The sequence below is a fragment of the Dipodomys spectabilis genome, unplaced genomic scaffold (genome assembly GCF_019054845.1).
Source record: "Dipodomys spectabilis isolate Male_0828 unplaced genomic scaffold, ASM1905484v1 ptg000021l, whole genome shotgun sequence".
NCBI lineage: Eukaryota > Metazoa > Chordata > Mammalia > Rodentia > Heteromyidae > Dipodomys > Dipodomys spectabilis.
Genome location: NW_024870698.1, coordinates 1,076,195 through 1,096,949, shown reverse-complemented (window position 1 = coordinate 1,096,949; position 20,755 = coordinate 1,076,195).

The window sequence follows — 20,755 nt, the reverse complement described above, 5'->3', positions numbered from 1 at the left end:
TGTAAGTAAATCCAATGGACCGAGAGTGTTTTTAAATGAGAAATTTCAGATACTAGTTTGGACATGTAGCTCACAAAGACTTAATTCTCTTCCTAAACAAAATGGTACTCAGTTGTCATCCCTATTTTCAGTTCATTTGTTTTCTCAATTTTATGTCTAATATAGAAGATTATCATATTTTATTATTAAAGGAGAAATTCCTTAGAATGATACAAGATTTAGGCATCTACTTTTTTTTTCCTTTGAGGAAGGAATAAACAACTTTTGGAATAAACAACTTTTGGAATCCATAATATGTACCAGGTGCCAGCTTTTGAATGTCCCCCTGTTGTAAGGTAAATCATCCCAGAAGCCACATTTTAAAATATAGAATATTGGAGTCTTTATTATACAGTTAACAGGCTGCAGGCTGCCAATTGTTACAAAGGCCTGCAGCACGCAAATACACATAACACAGCTAGGAAACATGCTAAAGAGGAAAGAAATAACCAAAACAATTACCAACAAGCCAATTCAGCTCCAATGGAGAGCTGAACAAGGACGTCATGATCCCTGGAGATGAGCCAGGAGACATGATATGGGACATGATCACAGAAACACACATGGCATGGTGTCTGGCGGCTTGGCTGGTCCTGGCCTAAATAGGTTGGGGCAACTGGACTGACAGATACAGTAACCTATCAGCCAAGTGCCTGCCCCTGACTCTCAGATGATGGGGCGGGGTGGGGTGGGGAGGGGGGGATGTTCCTTCCCCCAGCATGAAGACAAGAAGTCAGATCCTACAATCCACTATGTGGCCAATATGGCACCGGCCAGACCTGACCTCCTTACTTCACCCCAAAATTCATGTTTTCAAACTTGTTATCGCATATACCACAGGAGTGCTACTGATGGTTTCATGACACCGTGTAGTGAGTGACCCTTTTAGAAAGACACATGGGGAGAATTATTTCCTTTGGAGACTCTAGGTCAGAAATGGCTTTGCTCTGCCCAAATATACTGGGATCCATTTAACCAGTTCTTCCTTTTATACCCTGACTGCCAGGAAGCTCAAAACTAAATTACTATTTTATGTGTAACTAATTTATTAGAGGCTTTTTACTCCCCTATGTCCTCATTTGACTATTTTACCTTTCTTATCTCTTGACCCTTATTTTAGTAATATTGGCTATTGCTAGATACTTTTTGTGGCCACATATGGTATAAATGGCATCTTAAGATTATTTTATTGCATCAAAGCTCATCATTTTTATTATGGAGTAAGTGTCATAGATAGTGGTGTTCGTATATCCATTGTCACAGTCCTCCTTCATGTACTACACCAGTATTTACTCACTGTATGTCCTTTACCATTGTATCCCTTGGTTGCAGGGAGGCTGGCTCCATGTCCAGTCATGGATGTGCGTAGATTAGAGATAACACATCCATTGCTGCCCCAGTAGTCAGGGGATCAGGCTTAAGATAGTCAGTATCTGATAGATCCTGGACCCATAGATTGATTCTTAAATGGACATGTGGCTTGGCACAAGCCAGAAAGATAAGAGAAGGAATTTCTTAGGGGCTCTGAGTCAGACCCTCCCTGTATCTACATCTCTATACGAAAGTATAGAGAAATTGAGTTGAAGTCTCTGGATTCATAACTCTTGAAGCCCGGCAGGTCTTTAAGTTTCTTTCTTACTAAGTCAGAACAGCTAATTCTTCCTCGAGTTGGGATCGGACTGGGGACAACAGGCACATACAGCAGGAGAGAAAGCTGGAGAAGTGGGCTGGGATCCAATAATGAATGGCTTGTGGGCTGGGAAGGTGGCTCAGTGGTAAAACGTTTGCCTTGCGTGCATGAGGCTCTGGGTTCAATTCCTCAGCACCACATAAGCAGAAAAGGCCGGAAGTGGTGCTGTGGCTCAAGTGGCCTTGAGCTGAAGAGCTGAGGGACAGTGCCCAGGCCCAGAGTTCAGGCCCCATGACCGACAAAAAAAAAAAAAAAAAAAAAGGAATGGCTTGTTCTATTTACATTCTACTTTCCTCCTAAAAAGGTTTGGGGTGGTTTGCTTAAGAGAAAACACCAGTAATTTGAAAATAACAATAAGTTCAGGCATTCTTACATAATAAAGGAACATATCTGTGATGCATCATTCACCCAGTCTTCTTGACTGTACATGCTGTTGCCAATGGCCACAATGTCTTATTCTTACCCATTGCTAGAGTCAACCCAAACATCCCTTCTTAAGCAAAGCAAAACGGGTTTGCTAACAAATTACTTATTTTATCCATGTAGCTATATCTGTTTTCTTTGTGACTACAGATATCTCTCCATTTGTGCATCTATGAGATAGGTCTGCAGCTGGCTATGTGTCTCCTGAAGGCAGTATATTCCTTGAGGGCAGTTAGCAGGTCTTTTCATCCTGGCATCCTTTCTACCCAGTGTAGTGTCTGCCAAAGAACAGCTACTCAAGCCATCCATGCACTTAATTGTCTTGCACAGTAAACAACTGAAAATTGAGAAGCAAGGATGCAATACATTTTTTGGAGACAAAAGAAGTCTGATTACAGAAAACAACTTACCTTTGTCCTGTGCTTTGGAAAGAACTCAGAAAATCTGGGTGTGCTCCTATAACTTCTAGAGCACTGGAAATGGGAGGGCTCTTAGTTTTACCTTCTGGTTTTCCAAATAAGGAAAGGTAGACCTAGCGAGATGAAATGACTTGCCTAAGTTGCATAGATTATTAGAGGTGAAATCAGTATGAGAACCTAGATTCCCGTCTTCCCAGTCTACTGCCCATTTGATGCCTTTTAACTTTCTTGCTGTTGACCACTTTGGTTTCAGTCACTTGTACTCCACTCAGTCTTTTTCTCTTTTATTGCAAAAATAAAATGGTCAGCTGGATAGTAGCAGCTCATGTAATTCTAGCTACTCAGGAAGGTGATATCTAAATATCCTGGTTCAAAGCCAGCAAAGGCAGAAAAGTTTGTAAGCCCCATCTTCAATAAACCAGCAAGAAATCTAGAAGTGAAAGTGTAGCTCAAGTGATAGAACAACAAGAAATGAGAGCATGGGGGCCTAAACTCAAGCCCCTGTACTGGCACCAGAAGGAAAGAAAGAAAGGAGGGAAGGAAGGAAGGAAGGAAGGAAAGAAGGAAGGAAAGGAAAGGAAGGAAAGGAAAGAAGGAAAGGAAGGAAAGAAGGAAAGGAAGGAAAGAAGGAAAGGAAGGAAAGAAGGAAAGGAAGGAAAGAAGGAAAGAAAAAAATGAGAAGAGTGAAAAGCTCACTGGATTATTTGCTAGACCCAAACAATATAAACATTCAAAATCCCTTCGAGTACCATTAAAACATAGTATTTAATCTCAGGCTACTTTTCAAGAAAAAGTCACTTGCTCCCTTTGGTGACAGGAAAACATTGTAGAACCCTGCAATATGGCAAGCTTACAAAGAGTAATAAAACTCAAGGCACTGCAGAGAGCATCTTTTTTTCATTTGCTTTAACAAGCATTGTTTCATTTTAATAATCTGTGACAAGATGTCTAGCTAATATGAAAAGCCTGGTAAGTACATTGAATAAAATGAAATATAGTCAGGACTGTGGACCTCTTTTGAAATACTTTGCTATCTAGCCTTTAGCTGGAGGTCAGTACTGCTGGCTGGCATATGGAAATTTTTCCAGCCTTGAAGATTCATGAAAAGAGATGATTGTTTACTTCATTGCTGCTCAGTGTACTTAGCTGATACATAAGAAATTTTGTGTATTTTTTTAAATGAATGAAGTGGTTTAAACAGCCTGGCATATGTAGTGTCTGGGGGCTCATTGGCCATGAGCATGAAATGAAAAGCATAGGAAATCAGCTATTTTCGGTTCTATCACCTTATGTTTGCTCTGAAAAATATTTACTTGGACAATTCAAGCAAGCTTCACTTATTATGAAAAAACACTCTAAGTTCAGTACAATACTCAGAGCTTGGGGCAGAAAAGAGAACCTGACAGGCAGGGCTCTTGTCTCTGCATCTTGAGGAAGGGAAAGAAGCAGGAAGGAGATGAATTGATTTCAAGATCCTGCAGAAGAAGATTCCTGGGGCTTCCCTACACTAAGGGATTAACTGAAACATTGAGTACCCCTCCAAGCTAGCTCTATAGCCTGACAACCTCCTTTGAAACGTAACTCCAACTTTCTAAACTTTCTAAACTTTCATCTTTGTCCCACCTGCATCAAATTTAATTACAATGATAGCTACTTAGCTACCAGTTAATAAGCACCAAGGAGCTCACAAGGACATGCAGCTCACAAAAATGTAATTCTCTTCCTAAACAATAATGGCACCATTTGGATACCATAGGAATTTATCCATGTTTAATCCTTCAGACAACTTTCATTGCTGTTGGGATGATTCCCTGATTTCTTTTCTACTCCTCTAAATCATTCATCCCACCCCCCCCCACCCAGTTTCTCAAGTTTTCCCTATTAATGTGTATTTATATGGTTAAGCGATGGTTTTGTTGGCAATGATATGAGTGTATGTTTGTTTGGGGCTTAGTGTTTTGCTAGATGTGGTCCTAAACTCTTCACAAAGCATCCTTCATTTTATCTGGCTCAGAGCTATGCAGTATTGCCAATCACTCTTCTTATTTTGCAGATGAGGAAGTGGAAGTGCAGAGGCTGTAAACATCCTCCGAGATGCACAGGTGCTAGTGAGAAGCCTGGGATAAGACCTGTGTTCTTTTGAATTTTGATCTTAAAATTGAGATTTGTGCTGCTTCAAAGTCTTTTCTGAAACAATCTGAGGATCTCCCTGTACAGACAGGGAAAGATGCTTTCTATGCCTGATACTACATAGAATTCTACCTGATTTCCTCCTCTCTTCTCTCAGTTTGTTAAGCAGCTTCCTCCTTTAAAATTCCTTTAGGCTTCTGGTTAATCACAGCACATTGTCCACATAGATGTATCTTGTTTCCTCCCATAATCCCTTAAAATAGAGTTAGAAGGCTAGTGCTTGTGGCTCACACCTGTAATCCTAGCTACTCAAGAATAAGATCTGAGGATCACAGTTCAAAGCCAGCCCAAGCTGGCTCTTATCTTGCATTCATCACCAGAAAACCAGAAGTGGCACTGTGGCTCAAAATGGTAAGCACTAATCTTGAAAGAAAGAGCTCAAGGAGAGCACGCAAGCCCTGAGTTCAAGCCCTATGACCTAGAAGAAGAAGGAGGAGGAGGAGGAGGAGGAGGAGGAGGAGGAGGAGGAGGAGGAGGAGGAGGAAGAAGAAGAAGAAGAAGAAAAGGAAGAAAATGTTGGAAGAATAAAGATCCTGATCTTCAAAGACCATATACAGGTAGCAGGAAAGTTGAAAGTGAACTGAGACAAACAAATATAGGTCTGACAAACAATTTAGCAGAATAGAGCAAGTGCCTGTGGACATGCCTGCATTCATTCATCAACAAAGTAGTTTCCCCAATTTTTTATGGGCTTTTCTGTTATGGGCTTTTGATTTGTTGTTGGTGGGTTTGACTGACCCATTGGCTGTACAGGAAGAATGCCAGTAGCAAAGGTAGGTCAGAGACACAGGCTGATGCTGGTAACTGGCACATCCTGTCCCAGCCCTTTGATGCCTCACTCTTAAAAAATATGGAGTGGACTAGCCAGGAAAACTGGTTATTTGAGAAAGACCTTCCACATAAAAAGATGCAAACAAATACATATGAAGTCAACTAACCAAACAGAGACAGAAAACAAAACAACCATGAAAAGGAATGAAGTAAAATACATAATATTGGAAAGAGGAAATTAAAAAAAAACACGGCCAGTAATATTTTCAGAGAGACAAAATTTGTTCATTTGTATAATAACAAAAGAATGCTTCAAGAAAGGGAACATCAGAACAATTAAGATTTATTTCTTAGGAGAAAAGATACTTTTCATTCTAATCCCCCCCAAAGCAACTAATTGAAACTGCTCATAAAAATTGGGAGGGGGGTACTTTTGGGCATTTATCCAAATGATCACAAACAAGGTCACACTAAAGCTACCAACATAACGATGTTTATCACAGAATTATTTACCATAGCTAAGATATGGAACCAACCCAGATGCCCCTCAGTAGATGAATGGATCAAGAAAATGTGGTATATATACACAATGGAATTCTATGCCTCCATCAGAAGGAATGACATTGCCCCACTTGTCAGGAAATGGAAAGACTTGGAAAAAATTATATTAAGTGAAGTAAGCCAGGCCCAAAGAAGCACAGGTCCCATGGTTTCTCTTATTTGAAATAACTAGTATATGTCTAGGACCAGCAGAAAAGATCAAAAGTTATGTACAGAGACACTATATAGAACAAGTATGTTCTTCTACATGGAAGCCCTTTAAATAGTTAGGGAAAGGATTATGATCACAGACAAGCTGACCTTTGTTTATTCTAAGACATTCCCATTCCCTGATTGTGAATCTTCCTCATTCATCTTTGCCATGGTTTTGTCCCAAATACAGAAACTTCTTTTATCCCCGCCCATCACCCACAGTTCCACGAACCTCCTGCTTTCCAGCTCCAAGGCTCTGTTCTATGCGAAATCAAAAGTGCTGACAGCTCCAGAACCAACACTATTTTCTATGTATCACTGAGAATCAAACACCAGTCATTGCCAAATGAAGTTCTGACATGATGTCAATTGTAAGGCACACCTCATTTTCAGAGGTGTTAAACATAGGACTTAGAAACAATGAAAGCTTCAGAATATCAAGATGTGTCTTATTCTGTGACCCCTGAAGCTGGAAAGTGAACTCCCAGGGGATGTGACTTTCCCTGACTGGGATTGTCACTGCCCAGGGCTTTCCAAGTTTGTGTCCTGGTGAGTGGCTATATTGTTTGTTTTTTCCACCGTGTGTCTATGTGCATTGCAACAGTGCAGCCCTCCATACTGAGGATAACAATACAATTCTAACCTAGTAATAACTAATAATAGGAAAAATATAATTAACAGTAAGCAAGCTACTTCTTTGCAAAGGCAGACCTCAGGAAAGGAGAAGATACAGTTAAAATACTAGTAAAATGTATGGATTCAATCAGCTTGAAAACAGAGCAGTCTGAAAATCTGTATAGACTTCAGCAATGCCACAATAATAATCTAACAAATTCACTGGAGGAGGTGGAGAATTATAAGGACTTAATATCTATCCATAAGCCTGAGAATGGTCCATAAATTTGAAGCATAGTTTAAAAATATAATGACCCTTTCCTCATAGTAAGTTCACATTGTCATCCCTCCAAATTTAGCAAGCTCAAGAGGTTGGTCTTTCTTTTCAGGAAAGAAATTGAGTAAATTTTGGAAATTCCATTAATCATGCCAATTTATATTTTTATTATTAATTGAAGTAAAATAAATGATGCTACTCAATAGTAGCATTTATAGTATAGTCTATTGAAATCTTATTTCAAAAATTTCAAAAGTACAACCAATTCACAAATTCCTACGAGTGTTCTATGAAATTGTGAGAAAAACAAAGTAGCAAATACTGAACCATTGTGCAGAGAAGGCTGAGTTTCTGCAAGCTTCTGACTATAGCAGTTTTATTCACCAATCAATATATAACCTTATTGTCATGTGCTTTTCTCTTTATGGATATCTGATTTAATGTATACTGCTGATCCACTGTCATGAGCCCTGTAACTCATCGGGAACCACAACTTGTGCCTGCATAAAACTTATACAAGGTTTTTTTTTTTTTTTCACATTGTAGCTCCTTATGGTTGGGAAAAGTAGTTAGACCTTCATCACTGTTGAAGGAAGTTTGAAACAGTTGAAATTGTCAACAGCACAAAAATGTGACTGTTGTGGCATGCAATAAGTGGAAAAGGACACTTGATTATACAATAATCTTTTTTTTTTTTTTGGTAGTGGGGCCTGAACTCTGAGCCTGGGCTCTGTCCCTCGGCTCTTCAGCTCAAGGCTAGCACTCTACCAGTTGAGCCACAGCACCACTTCTGGCTTTTTCTGCTTATGTGGTGCTGAGGAATCGAACCCAGGGCCTCATGCATGCAGGGCAAGCATGCCACTACTGAGCCACCTTCCCAGTCCCTAGAATAATCTTTTTTTTTTTATTGTGAAAATATCATACAGCGGGGTTGCACTTACATGAGCAAGGTAATGAGTACATTCTTTCTTTGTTGTTGTTGTTGTTGTTGTTGGTCGTGGGACCTGAACTCTGGGCCTGGGCACTGTCCCTCAGCTCTTCAGCTCAAGGCTAGTTCTCTACCACTTGAGCCATAGCGCCACTTCCAGCTTTTTCTGCTTATGTGGTGCTGAGGAATCGAACCCAGGGCCTCATGCATGCAAGCACTGTACCACTAAGCACCTTCCCAGCCCCATGAGTACATTTCTTACCAAGCACTGTTGCCTCCTCCTTTGTTTCCCTTTACCATCCTCCTAGAATAATCTTGAGATTGGAAAGTGGGGTATCATCTCAGACATCAGGGAGGGGGGTAGGGGATGGCTTGTGAACATCTACGAATGGTCACAAAAGCTTAATTAGTGGAACTGTAAATAAGTTTTAGGCTGTGGGGAAATTCACAAATGCAGAACTCATGAAAACTGAGATTTACCAGCTTTCTAACAAAACTTATTTCACCTTTCTTTCCCTTTCTTTCTTTCTTTCTTCTTTCTTTCTTTCTTTCTTTCTTTCTTTCTTTCTTTCTTTCTTTCTTTCTTTCTTTCTTTCTTTCTTTCTTTCCTTTCTTTCCTTTCTTTCTTTCTCTCTTTCTATCTTTCTTTCTTTCTTTCTTTCTTTTCTTTCTTTCTTTCTTTTTCTTTCTTTCTTTCTCTCTCTCTCTTTCTTCCTTCCTTCCTTCTTTCCTTCCTTCCTTCCTTTTTTTTTTTTGGTCAGTTGTGGGGCTTGAAATTGGCAGCCTGGGCACTATTCCTGAGCTTTTATACTCAAGTCTAGCACTCTACAGCTACAGCTCCACTTTTGGTTTTCTGGTGGTTAATTGGAGATAAAAGTCTCATGAACTTTCCCACTTGGGCTGGCTTCAAACCTTGACCCTCAGATTTCAGCCTTCTGAGAAGTTAGGATTACAGGCGTGAGCCACTGGTGCCTAGCTCTACTTTGTATACATGGAGATGTCACAGCAAACCAATGAGTAAACAGTAGTACTGTATTGTGGACAAAGTCCCTTTCCATTATCATTAGGAATTATTTCAATTAGAGATATGTGATGTTCAATATATTATATATTTGAAGAACCAAAACATGCCTGGCATGCTCCAAGAGCAGGCCACACATTGTTCTAGGTACTGGGGCCACACACAACAAGCTGACTGCTCTCATCCTGCTTTCAATCTTACCTGGAGATATAATCAAGTTACAGGAATAAAATAAAAAAAGTGGGAAAGAGCCTTCTCAGTTTTATGATCTTTGTTCCTAGGACCTGGGCGTTAGCAGTGTGATTGCCTTTGTCCTGGGATGAAGAAGGTGGAAGAGCACTTTAGGAGAGGGAACTGCAAAATGAGACATTCAACTCTTACAGTAGACATGCCTACCTTATATCTAGTACAGACATCAAGCATGTGTGAGTCTGGAGATTAAGCCAGAGGTTAGGTCTAGAACTATACATTTTGGTATGAAATACCACCTATGGGTGATATTTTAGAGTCGTGAAATTACATGCAATTATCTAGAGAGTTGGTGTATGTCAGTGTTTATAGGAAGAGTGGAAGGAATCCAAAGAGACTGAAAAGAAAGGAAAAGGTGTAGAAGAAAAACCAGGAGAGTGTGGCAAGATGACAGTCATTCCTTGCAGGCTCTGGATTGGACTGCAGTGATTCATGTTCTGATTCTGCTCCATCTGAAAAATCTGTATTGTACTGCTTTGCTTTTTATGCTGTGACGCTTGTTGTCTCCAAAAGAGTTTTTAAAATAGTAATTGAAGTGGAGGATTTGCCAGATGGTAATTGCATAGATGACTTCCTTCACTCTTTTAAGTCTTTAAGGCAACATTCCAGTTTCTGTAACCTTCAAACATATGTGTGAATAGTTTAGTGAGTTCATTATATAATTCCCTGAACAGCAAAAGCATGATATCATTGAGGGGAAAAAACAAAAACAAAAACAACCTAACTCTCTCCTCATAAAATGGAGCAATGAACCATTTACCCTAAAAGACCTTCACAAGGAAGTCTATTTATATTTGGGACCTTTTACAATACATGCTCTACTGTTTTTAAGTTTCATATTTTTCACATTTCTTAGAAGTACATCTAGTTTTTTTGGATGGTACTGAGGTTTGAACTCAGTGTCTTGTACTTCCTGGAAAGGTAAACCGTATTCCAAACTCTTTTTATTTTGGGGACAAGATCTCTAGTTTATACCCAGACCAACCTGGATAGTGATCCTCCTCTTCACTTTTCTTGTCTGGCCTCAGAATGTGATTTCCAGATCCTTGCTTTCCAATTAGCTTGGATCACAAGTGTGAACCACATCAGGCACCAACGGTTCATACCTGTAATCCTAGCTACTCAGGAGGCTGAGATCTGAGGATCAAGGTTGAAGCCAGCCAGGGAAGGAAAGGCAGTGAGATTCTTATCTCCAATTAATCACAGATAAGCTGGAAGTGGTGCTGTGGCTCAAGTGACAGAGCAAAAAGAGCCCAGAGAAATCACTCAAGCCCAGAGTTCAAGCCCCGGGGTAGGCAAAAACAAAACAAAGTAAAGGCAAAAACAAAACAAAAAAAACCCAAAACAACAACAAAGCAAGTGTGAGCCACTACATCAGGCTAGACAACTGATTTTTGCACCTAAGTATGCTTATCTGTTCATATTAAGATGTGGAAAGTTTTTAAAACTCAGAAGTCACTTTTAGGCTCTTAGTCAATACCGACACCTCTTCTCTGATCACTTATCTAACTTTAATTTTCATTGGATAGACTTAACCTTTGGATTCCCTGTAAGTAAATTAAATGGCTTTTTCTTCTTTGTGTGTGGCTGGTTTTGTATAATGTAGTATCTAGGAGTTAAGTCCATATTGCTGCATGTGATAATAGGCATTCTTTAAATTTATTTTTCCTGTAGAATCTCTTTTTATTCATATTTCCAAATTTATGTGTCAGTTCTACTACTGATCCTGGGCACTGGGACTCTTCCCTGTGTTTGAATATAATAACGAAAGCACATATTTCTCTTGGGTGTCTACTTGTGAGTAAGTAGTGGTCACATAGATCCATATCAGACTGGAATCATCAGATAACAACATAGTCATAGGAATGTGATATTTTTTAAGGAGGTGGTATTGAGTTTGAATTAGGACCTTGCCCTGGCTAGTAGGTACTCTACCATTGAGCCCTATCTCTAAATGTCTGTGTGTTTTAAAAAATTCTAGCCAGGCTGGGCACCAGTGGTTCATGCCTGTAATCCTAGCTACTCAGGAGGCTGAGATCTGAGGATCTTGGTTCAAAACCAGCCTGGGCAGGAAAGACTGTGAGACTCTTATCTCCAATAAACCACTCAGGAAACTGGAAGTGGGACTGTGGCTCAAATGGTAGAGTGATAGCCTTGAGCTGAAGAGCTGAGGGACAGTGCCCAGGTCCAGAGTTCAAGCCCCACAACTGACAAAAAAATAAAAATAAAAATTCTAGCCACTAGGAAATGCAAATTGTGATCATGATATATTGTTCATTGCTCAGAAAATCAGTAAATATTTTAGCATACAAAGTGTCTCCCATGTTCTGCTCTTACTTTTAACACTACTCATGGGAGTATAAAAGGCTTTTGGGAAGCATTTTTGTCCATGTATAGTAATAATAGCTTTGAAAATTTTTATAGCACTTGACCCAGGTGTCCTTTCATTATTTTTCTTTTTTGGAATCTATCAAAAATATTGTTACTTTTTTGAGCCACAGTTGTTCTGGAAGACTGGTTGTAATCAGAGAAATAGTAGAAATAGTTGTATAGAATCTCTAACACTTGAAGTTATCTAGGACTTTCTCAGTGAAAGGCACACACCAAAAAATATGCCCATATCCAAAAATATGATTAGCCAATTATCTGTTTATTAATAAAATGGGACATTTTACCTATGAAGAGTTTACCACAATATCAAAATATGACTTAGTATAGGGCTAGTTGTTAAAAGAAAGGCATGTATTTAAGAGTTGAAGATAACATTGGAAAAAAATTGTATCATATAGCAAAGGGAAAAAAAATCACCTCAGGAAGAAATGCCAACAAAGTACCAATGCTGATGATCAGAGTGGTAGATTACTGGATGATGGTTCCATTTTATCTATTTTAGTTTTATTTTAAAATTCAGTTTACTTAAGTACTTCAAAAATTAAGTTTTTTTCTAAAAACTTTTATTTTAAGAGAGTATTTTTCTTTCTTTTTTTTTAGTTTTTTTTTTTTTATTGTGAAAATACTGTACAGAGGGGTTACAATTACATGGGCAAGATAATGAGTACATTTCTTATCAAGCATTGTTGCCTCCTCTTTGTTTCCCCTTCCCATCCCTTCCCATCCTCCCCCCCGCCCCCCAACCCTCCCCGCCCCCCCAAAATTAAGTTTTTAATTACATTATGTTCATGGGAAATGAACATAAAAGGCAACTATTTTTCCCAGGGTATTGAAACAATGGAAGATAGAAGTGGGAAAAAAGAGTGTGGGGTTGAGGAGAACATGGTAGAGGTTTATGTTATGTCCATCGAGAAGGACATGATAAAACCCATCAAAACCTTCAAATGACGCAATAATTCATTTCAGTAGTTTTAAAACTGACAGTATGTGAGTCTTCTAGGGTTGCCATAGCAAAGTTCTACAGACAGGACAGGAATTTCTTCTCTCGCAGTCTTAGAGGACAGAGGTTTGAAGTCAAGGTATCAGCAGAGCAGTATTTTCCAAGGAGGCATTAGGTAAGGGTCTCTTTCAGATCATGTTAGCTCCTAGAGCTTTTGGCTTGGGATAGCATAATTCCAGTCTTTGCCTCTGTATTTTTACAGACCTGTTCCATGACTGAGTCTCTGGGTCCTCTCATCTTCTTTAAAGGATTCCAGTTATTAGATGTAAAGCCTGCCCTAGGTCCGGGGTGACTTCATGTCCAGAGCCTTGATGAATCACATCAACAAATAAAGTCTCATTCTGCTCTCTTAGATGACATGATTCTTCAAGAGACTCTTCATGCACTATAACTAGTAATAATAGTATTAGCAATAAGGGTGCTCTACCAATTGAACCACATCTCCAGCCCTTCTTTGCTTTTGGTATGAACAATACCAAAATAGTGGATCTCTTGCTTTTCCCTAGGCCTAGGATCAGATGGTGATCCCACTTATGCCTCCTGATTACAGCTAGGATTACAGTTATTCATTCCTTGACCAGCTAATACCGTGATTTATTAATTCCTCAAATTTAATATATCTGATAAATATAGTAATCATTTCCTTAAATGCATGTATTATATTACTTCCCATGTAAAATGTGGATGAAACCATGAATTATTAATAGTGTGTTTCTGAGGAGTATGAAACAGAAAAGGTTAAGTCATGTATCCTAAGATGCTTCAGGCTCTGATTTAGGGAAGGTTTGGGGAGACCCATGTATCGTCTCAAGAACTGAATTCTGAAAAGGTTAAGGGCTTTGTCTAATGTGAATTTACTGGAAAAACAGGAAATGAATGAGGCGCCTGAATATTGGACAGAGGGTCAGTTAATGCCATTTCTCTTGCTTATGTAGGAATTGTGACAATATATTCATTATTCATGCTAACTCCTGCATCAGACCAGCTCTGATGGTTGTGCCTTGTGACTCTTCTGCCCGTAGCAGGAATTGTTTTCCCAGCAAATGAGACCTCTAAATTCCGCAATCTCTTAGGGAAATTCCAAAATAATTTACTGTAAAGTAAACACAAAGGATGTATTTCTGGTGATTAGACTTTTCACAGAACTTCATGTTTTTGAAAAATAGAAGAGAGGAAAGCATTTTACCATAAAAGCCCTGTTTGTAGTACTGAGGTTTGAACTCAAGGCCTTGTGTTGCTAGGCAGGTGCTCTATCTTGAATAAAGCTACCAATGCTTTCTGGTTTTATTTATGTTTTCTATAGGTTCTCACTCTTAAAGCTGCCCTCAGACCAGGATCTACCTATCTCTGCTTGCCACATAGCTGGGATTACAGGAGTGTCTACCATACCTAGCCCTGAAAGGTTCTTCCCCCAAATCACACCATCAAAAGTTCAGGGTTACATCTACCTTTTACAAACAAGGCAGTGGACTGTAAACGTTTAGGAAACCAGTAGTATATTTATCAGAGATAGTATGCCTAAACAAATACATGACTATTTTTACTCCAAATAATGCTTCTTAGGGAATAAGTCAATGAATCATATTTGAATCTCCTTGTGTAATGCCTTTCTATTTCCTTTTTTATCAGTGATAACCACCAGATTCTACCCGAATGTTATTAGCAGTTCAGTCTTTTGTGTTATCGAACTGTCCAACCCCTTCTCCTCTTCTTCTTTGTAACAGATGAAGTTTGATTTGTATAAGGAACAAAATGTTGCCTAGTTGCTTTTATAACAAGTATACTCTTAGTACTGAGTTTTGGCATTGAAGATGAGATAGTAGTGTTATGTCTAACTATTACATATTTTTAAAAATAAGGGAAATATTTTCTTTCTTTTCCCTCCACTCTGAAACTGGAATTTAGATAGAATGGTTTGAATTGTAGTAGGCATATTGGACACTATAATGAAAGACATTCCCTGGAAAGGTCAGACAAAGAGCTAGAAGAATCGTAGGCTTCTGATTACACCATAGATTTACCATATAAACTTTGGATAGAACAACTTATCTGCATTTGTCTATATATAAGAAGAACTGACTCTCTTTGTTATTTCATCAGTCTTTTTTGTGACAATTGAATTTAAATCTAACAAATGTCATATACTTACATTTTTCAAATTTAAATAATTTACCATTCTTAACATTGTATAACTTGTTTCTTGTTTCATGTTGCCTTGAGATTTTATTGCTCTCAATACATATAATCTTCCTTCTTTTTTTCAATTAGTTAAAAATATTGTGGAATTTATTTGATGATTGCTTATTGATAAACATTTAACTAGTTTCTAATCTTTTTAAAATAACAAACATTGAAATACTCAAGATTATGAAGAACATTTTTATAGATGTTTTCTTTATGCCCTTACACTAGAATTTCTTGTTGATTTGGGTATGTGCATATCTAACAATTGTCGCAAACTCTATGTAATGCTCAATAGCTTTGCAACAATTTGCTATTTGGGAGTTTCTTCGAGAAGGTTTTGCAATAGCTATAAAAACCAGCTTAATGTTTCCCAATTCTTTTGCTCCATTACTTTTTCTTATCCTATTGCATTGCTGAGGCCTCTAGTACCATGTCAAACGGAATGGAATTTAGCACAGTCCTACTTCTGTCCTTATTTGATGAAAGGTTTCTAATACATTTTTTAAAAACCCATACAGCTATTTTTGGTTACTGAGATTCAATTTTACTATTAGTTTATCAAACATTTTTGGTCCAAATAAATTTTACGTTGCATTCTGTTCCTGTGTTTTCTAAGATTTTTTTCTTTATATTTTCAAATGTTATGTTCCAGTGGATGGATTTCTATATTTTCCTTTAAAAAATCCTGGTAATTATTGACATAGTGACTCCCAAATAGAAAATACTGTTTGCTTTTTAAAAGATATTTTCTTTTGGCTTCTCTTTTAGTTTGAGAAATAACTTACTGTCTTCTCATTGGAACCATCTTCTTATCCTGATCACAGAAACCCGTTGACAGGATTTCCCATGGCCTCTCCTAAATTAGATAGGAAAACAACTTTTCTGTTTTTTTTTTTTTCCAGGTAGAGTCAGCAGTTCACTTGTAATGCAGAACAGTGACAGTAGATAGACAGTGCACCCCTGCATCCCTTTTAAGATTTAAAGGGACCAAAGTGGAGGGAATGAGATAGTAGACGAAGAGGCAGGGAGATTATATTATCTCTAATAAACATCAATAGGACCAGACTTAGTAGTTAAGAACCAGAAAGTAAATGGAAAAAAGTAGATACACTCCTCACCCACCAAATTTCCTTTTAAATGTTAATGTTATAGTATTATGAACTATGAGAGTGGCTGTCTAAGTCTGCTTTCTTTAAACTGGTAAAAATCTGAGAACTATTTGTAAGTGAGTGAAAACAGAAAGAATGAAACACTTACCTGGAAAAGGATGTCCTAAAATAGGTCACCTGGGTTTTGAGCGAGCCTTGTCTATCTTTTCCAACCCAAAGCATTGTCTAAGGATAGAAGTTGCCAGAGAAATGTAGCCATAGATATTTTCTCCATTTTCTTGTGGACCTGCAGAACCTAGGTGCTCATGGGAAATTCTTCTTCCAACCAGAGAATTACCTTTGCACTCTCCCTGGCTTGGAATTTAGGTGTTTTAAAAGCCTTTTACCTTTTAAGTGTACTGCCTTGTTTTATGGAAAAACATTCATTACTATCTTGAGTAAGGGTTCAGGGAAGGTAATTCTGAAAGTTGTTGGCAATTTGGAAGTCACTTTGTTCTACTTCATGCTTGATTGATAGTTTGCCCACATATGGACTTACAAGATTAAAACCATTATTTCTCCATTATTCAAAAACATTTCTTCATTATTTTCTTGAGTCCAGTGTTACATAAAGAAGTTCATTGTCATTAGGAAGTGTTTGTGTTTGCAATTTTCTCCTTTTTCTCTTCACTAGTAAATTCTTACAATTCTTGCACTCAGATTGCTGTAGATCGTGAATGACATATTTCACTCTTTTGATCCTATTTTGATCTTACATTTTTTCCAGGGCTGGCCCAGAACTTTGATTTCTCTTACCTGTGCCTCTTGCACACCTGGCATTACATCCAGGTACCGCAATGCCTGGCTTATTTGTCAAGACAGAGTCTCTCTAACTTTTTGCTTGGACTGTCCTTGCATGAAAGTCATGCTGATAGCTGCTTCCTGAATTACTGGAATTATAAGAAAGAGCCACTTATCATTTATTTGGCTGATAATTTTTTTAAGTTTTCAATATTTTTTGCTACTTGAATTTTTCTCCATTCCTTTTAAAATAATTCTGTTGGTTCTGTAGCCTGGGAGGATTTCACCAAACATAGTGCCCTCACTCATGAGTGTCTGTTTTAGTCCTCATCCAAGAGTGTTCACCTTAGTATCTGCTGCTCCCTACTTCTGGCTGTGCCTACAGGTGTGCACACACACACATACACACATACACACATGTACACATGTGAACTTTATCACTATGTATTTCTGTCTTTCTGTTTGGATTATTAGAAAAAGGTATGAGCTCTGTACACGATCTTCACAGGAAGTAATAAATATCTATTTCATGGCTTTTAGCCAAGTGCTCTACACTTGGCCCTTGCCTCAACCCTTCTTTCTTATTTACCACAAAGTGTCCCATACTTTTTGCCTGTGTAGGCTTTGGACAGTAATCCTCCTAACTCATTTCTCCTAGTTAGCTGGAATTGCAAGTGCATACCATCATATCTGACTTAATTCTTCAAACAACTAACTTTTATGTCTTGATTAGACTTAAACCACAATCCTGTTGTCTCTACCTCCCATGTGGCTGGGCTTATAAGTATGAGCGATATCACTCGGCTCCACAGTCTTAATTATTTATTACCAGCTTGTGTCACTTTATCAGGAAATGTTAAAACCTTCCTCCCCAAAGGACCCATGTTTGTTTTTGTTAAAGCTATAAGAGATGTCAGGCTCCCGTGGCTCACACCTATAATCCTAGCAACTCAGGAAGCTGAGATCTGAGGATCACAGTTCAAAGCCAGCCTGGGCAAGAATGTCTATGAGACTCTTCTCTCCAATTAACCATGAGAAAATCAGAAGTGGCACAGTGGCTCAAGTGGTAGAGTGCTTGCCTTGAACTGAAGAGCTCAGGGACAGTACCCAGCCCTAGAGTTCAAGCCCCACGACTGAAAAATATATATATAAAAGAGAAGCTGGAACTATTGACTCATACCTGTAATCCTGTAATCAGGAAGCTGAGATCTGAGGATTGCAATTTGAAGCCAGCTGAGGCAGAAAAGTCTCTTTGAGACTCTTACCTCCAATTAGCCACTCAAAATCCAGAAGTGGAGCTGTGGCTTAAAGTGGTAGAGCTCTAGGCTTCAGCAAAAAAGCTTAGGGACCGTGCCCAGGCCATGAGTTCAAGCCCTACACCTGAAAAAAAAAATATATATACACACACACATATACACATACATATATGTGTACATATATGCATATATATGTACACATATATGTGTGTATGTATATGTGTGTGTGTGAGATAAATATTTAAAGAACCAGGATTCACTCTGCCGCTGATGTCCTCATACTTCCAATGCAAACAAGAAAGCATTTTCCTGTTTCTGTAGCTTTGGGTTAGTTTGGCTGAGAAGAATGTGAGTTCAGGGTAGAAGGTTACTGTCCACAGCTGGGTGAGGTAGAATGGGCTCTGGCCTGAATGCAGCTCTCCATCCCTGGGCTATCGCCAAAAAATGCAAAAGTTTCCGAGAACGACAAACAGGGAGATGTTCACCAAACACTTGGGCTTGAATTTGCTTCTTGGAATGCCACGCTGTTTTCTTTTTCTGGCAGACATTGTTCCTGCTCTAACCTCACCGACTCTAAATCATAGTCTTGAATTTCTCCTGAACTTCATCAATTCAATCCAGCAAGTATTTGTTGAAGTGTACCTGGCAATGCGAGGCCCCAGGGATGCGATGATGAACCAGGCATGCGACCAGGAAGGGGGCACAGCTGTGCTGTTCGTGATCTCACTGTGTGGGCACAGTGAGACTCAGCACAGACGGCAAACCTTTGTGCTGTGAACTCTGGCTGCCCAAGTCCACATGTGCAGGGCTACTTATCGTGTTACCTCGGACAAGTTATTTAGCCTCATTGTGCATCAGTTTTCTTAATTGTATAAAGAACATGATACTGGTAGTAGGAGTGTGTGTGTGTGTATGTGTGTATGTTTATTTGTGTGTGCACACATGTGTACAGACAATGATAGTGCTATTTCATATATGTTTAGATATGTGTATATACATATCTATGTACTCATAAATCTGTATACCTATTGTGTATGTATGGGTGTACATTTATATGTCTTCCTATACACATACACAAAAATTCTAACTATTTAAAAGGAAGAGACAGGAGGAATATGGTTGATGGCCAGCCTGGGAAAAGTATATTTGGGACACGCCAAAACAAGTTGAGCATGGTGGCTTATACCTGTAACCCTACCTATCTGGAAGATGGAAATAGAAGGAGAGTAGTCTCAGGATAGCATGAGATCCAATCTGGGAAATAAACTAAGGACCTAAGGATTGATGGTATAGTTCAAGTGGTAGAGTTTTTATGTATAAAAGTAAGAGGCCCTGAGTTCAAACCTCAGTACCACCAACACACACAACAACATACAACACACACACAACAACACAATCTTTACAATTGATGTTGTAGGAGAAGTCACCAGCGTTTGTGTTAGGAAATGGAGTAGAGGGGCTAAAGGCCAAATTTGCAAGGGAGATAGGATAATAGAGGCCATGAAAAGACAAGACTTGTGGGGCAGGAGTGGAAAAGAGAATCAGATTTGTGAACTCGGGTCCCTGGGAGGATAATGGGGGTATGAATACAAGTTTTGAAAGCGGGGAGAGGAGGCTGGAGGAGGAAACGGGGGATGGATGTGTTTATTTTGGACATTTGTGGTAGGATGTTTGTGTGGGAAAGTCTGAGGGTGCTGATCAACAGGTGGTTGTCCATTTTGGACTAGTGTGGAGTCAGAGGCAGGCGCATTAGCTGCCTTGTTGGTGAAAGGTGGATTCGCAAGGGCTTTGTACACAGGTAGGACCCGGGAGTAATGTAGTGGCCTGAAAGTATCATAGCTAAATGACACACTGGGTAGCTTTGGAAGGGAAAGTATGCATTTCTGGTGGTGAAGATGGAGTTTCAGGTCAAGATGAAGGAGCCAGCAGGTTCCCTGCTGAGGGCTGCCTTCCTGCCTTGCAGACAGCTGTCCTCACCGAGTGAAGAGAGACAGGAAGGAAGTACAATATCCAGGAACTCTTCTTTTATGTTCATCCCATCCTGAGTCCTCATCCGCCTGACCTCATCTCACCCTAATTCACTCCAAAAGACTTCATCTCCAGAAGTGACCAATCACATGACCGAACAAGTGAGAGACGAAGTAATTGAGTAAGTGGAATGAGGGACTTTAGTAATCGTTTGGGAGCTTATCAGGGGCAGGGGTTGTCTCTTAATCATGTGGGCCAGACTGGAGTAGAGCAGGTGCATCCCAAACACTTGGAGAATTAAATTACGTTCTACGTGCACAATGTTGACATTGGGAAGGCCTGCTACCCCATAAAATGCTTCCTTCCGGTTTGGACCAATCATGATCACAATTACTTCTCTGGGCCAGATGCCCCTTTGTCCTTTGGCTAGGATTCAGATCCACTGCTTTCAGCCAGAGTGGGCGACACAAAGGAGCTTCAGAGGGAGGACAGCAGTTACTTTCTTTCTGCAGGTTTCTTCCCTGGCTGCTCAAAACTCTCTCTCTGTCCCCCAATTTTAGACCTTTTTACTTTCTTTGCTCTACCCCCAAGGAGGTGACGCTAGCTGGGATGTGTAGGCATAGCTGACTTTCCTGGGGAAGAGGACTCTTTTATAAAAGATATTGTATTTTCTAGAAGGTATTGTAGAGCTC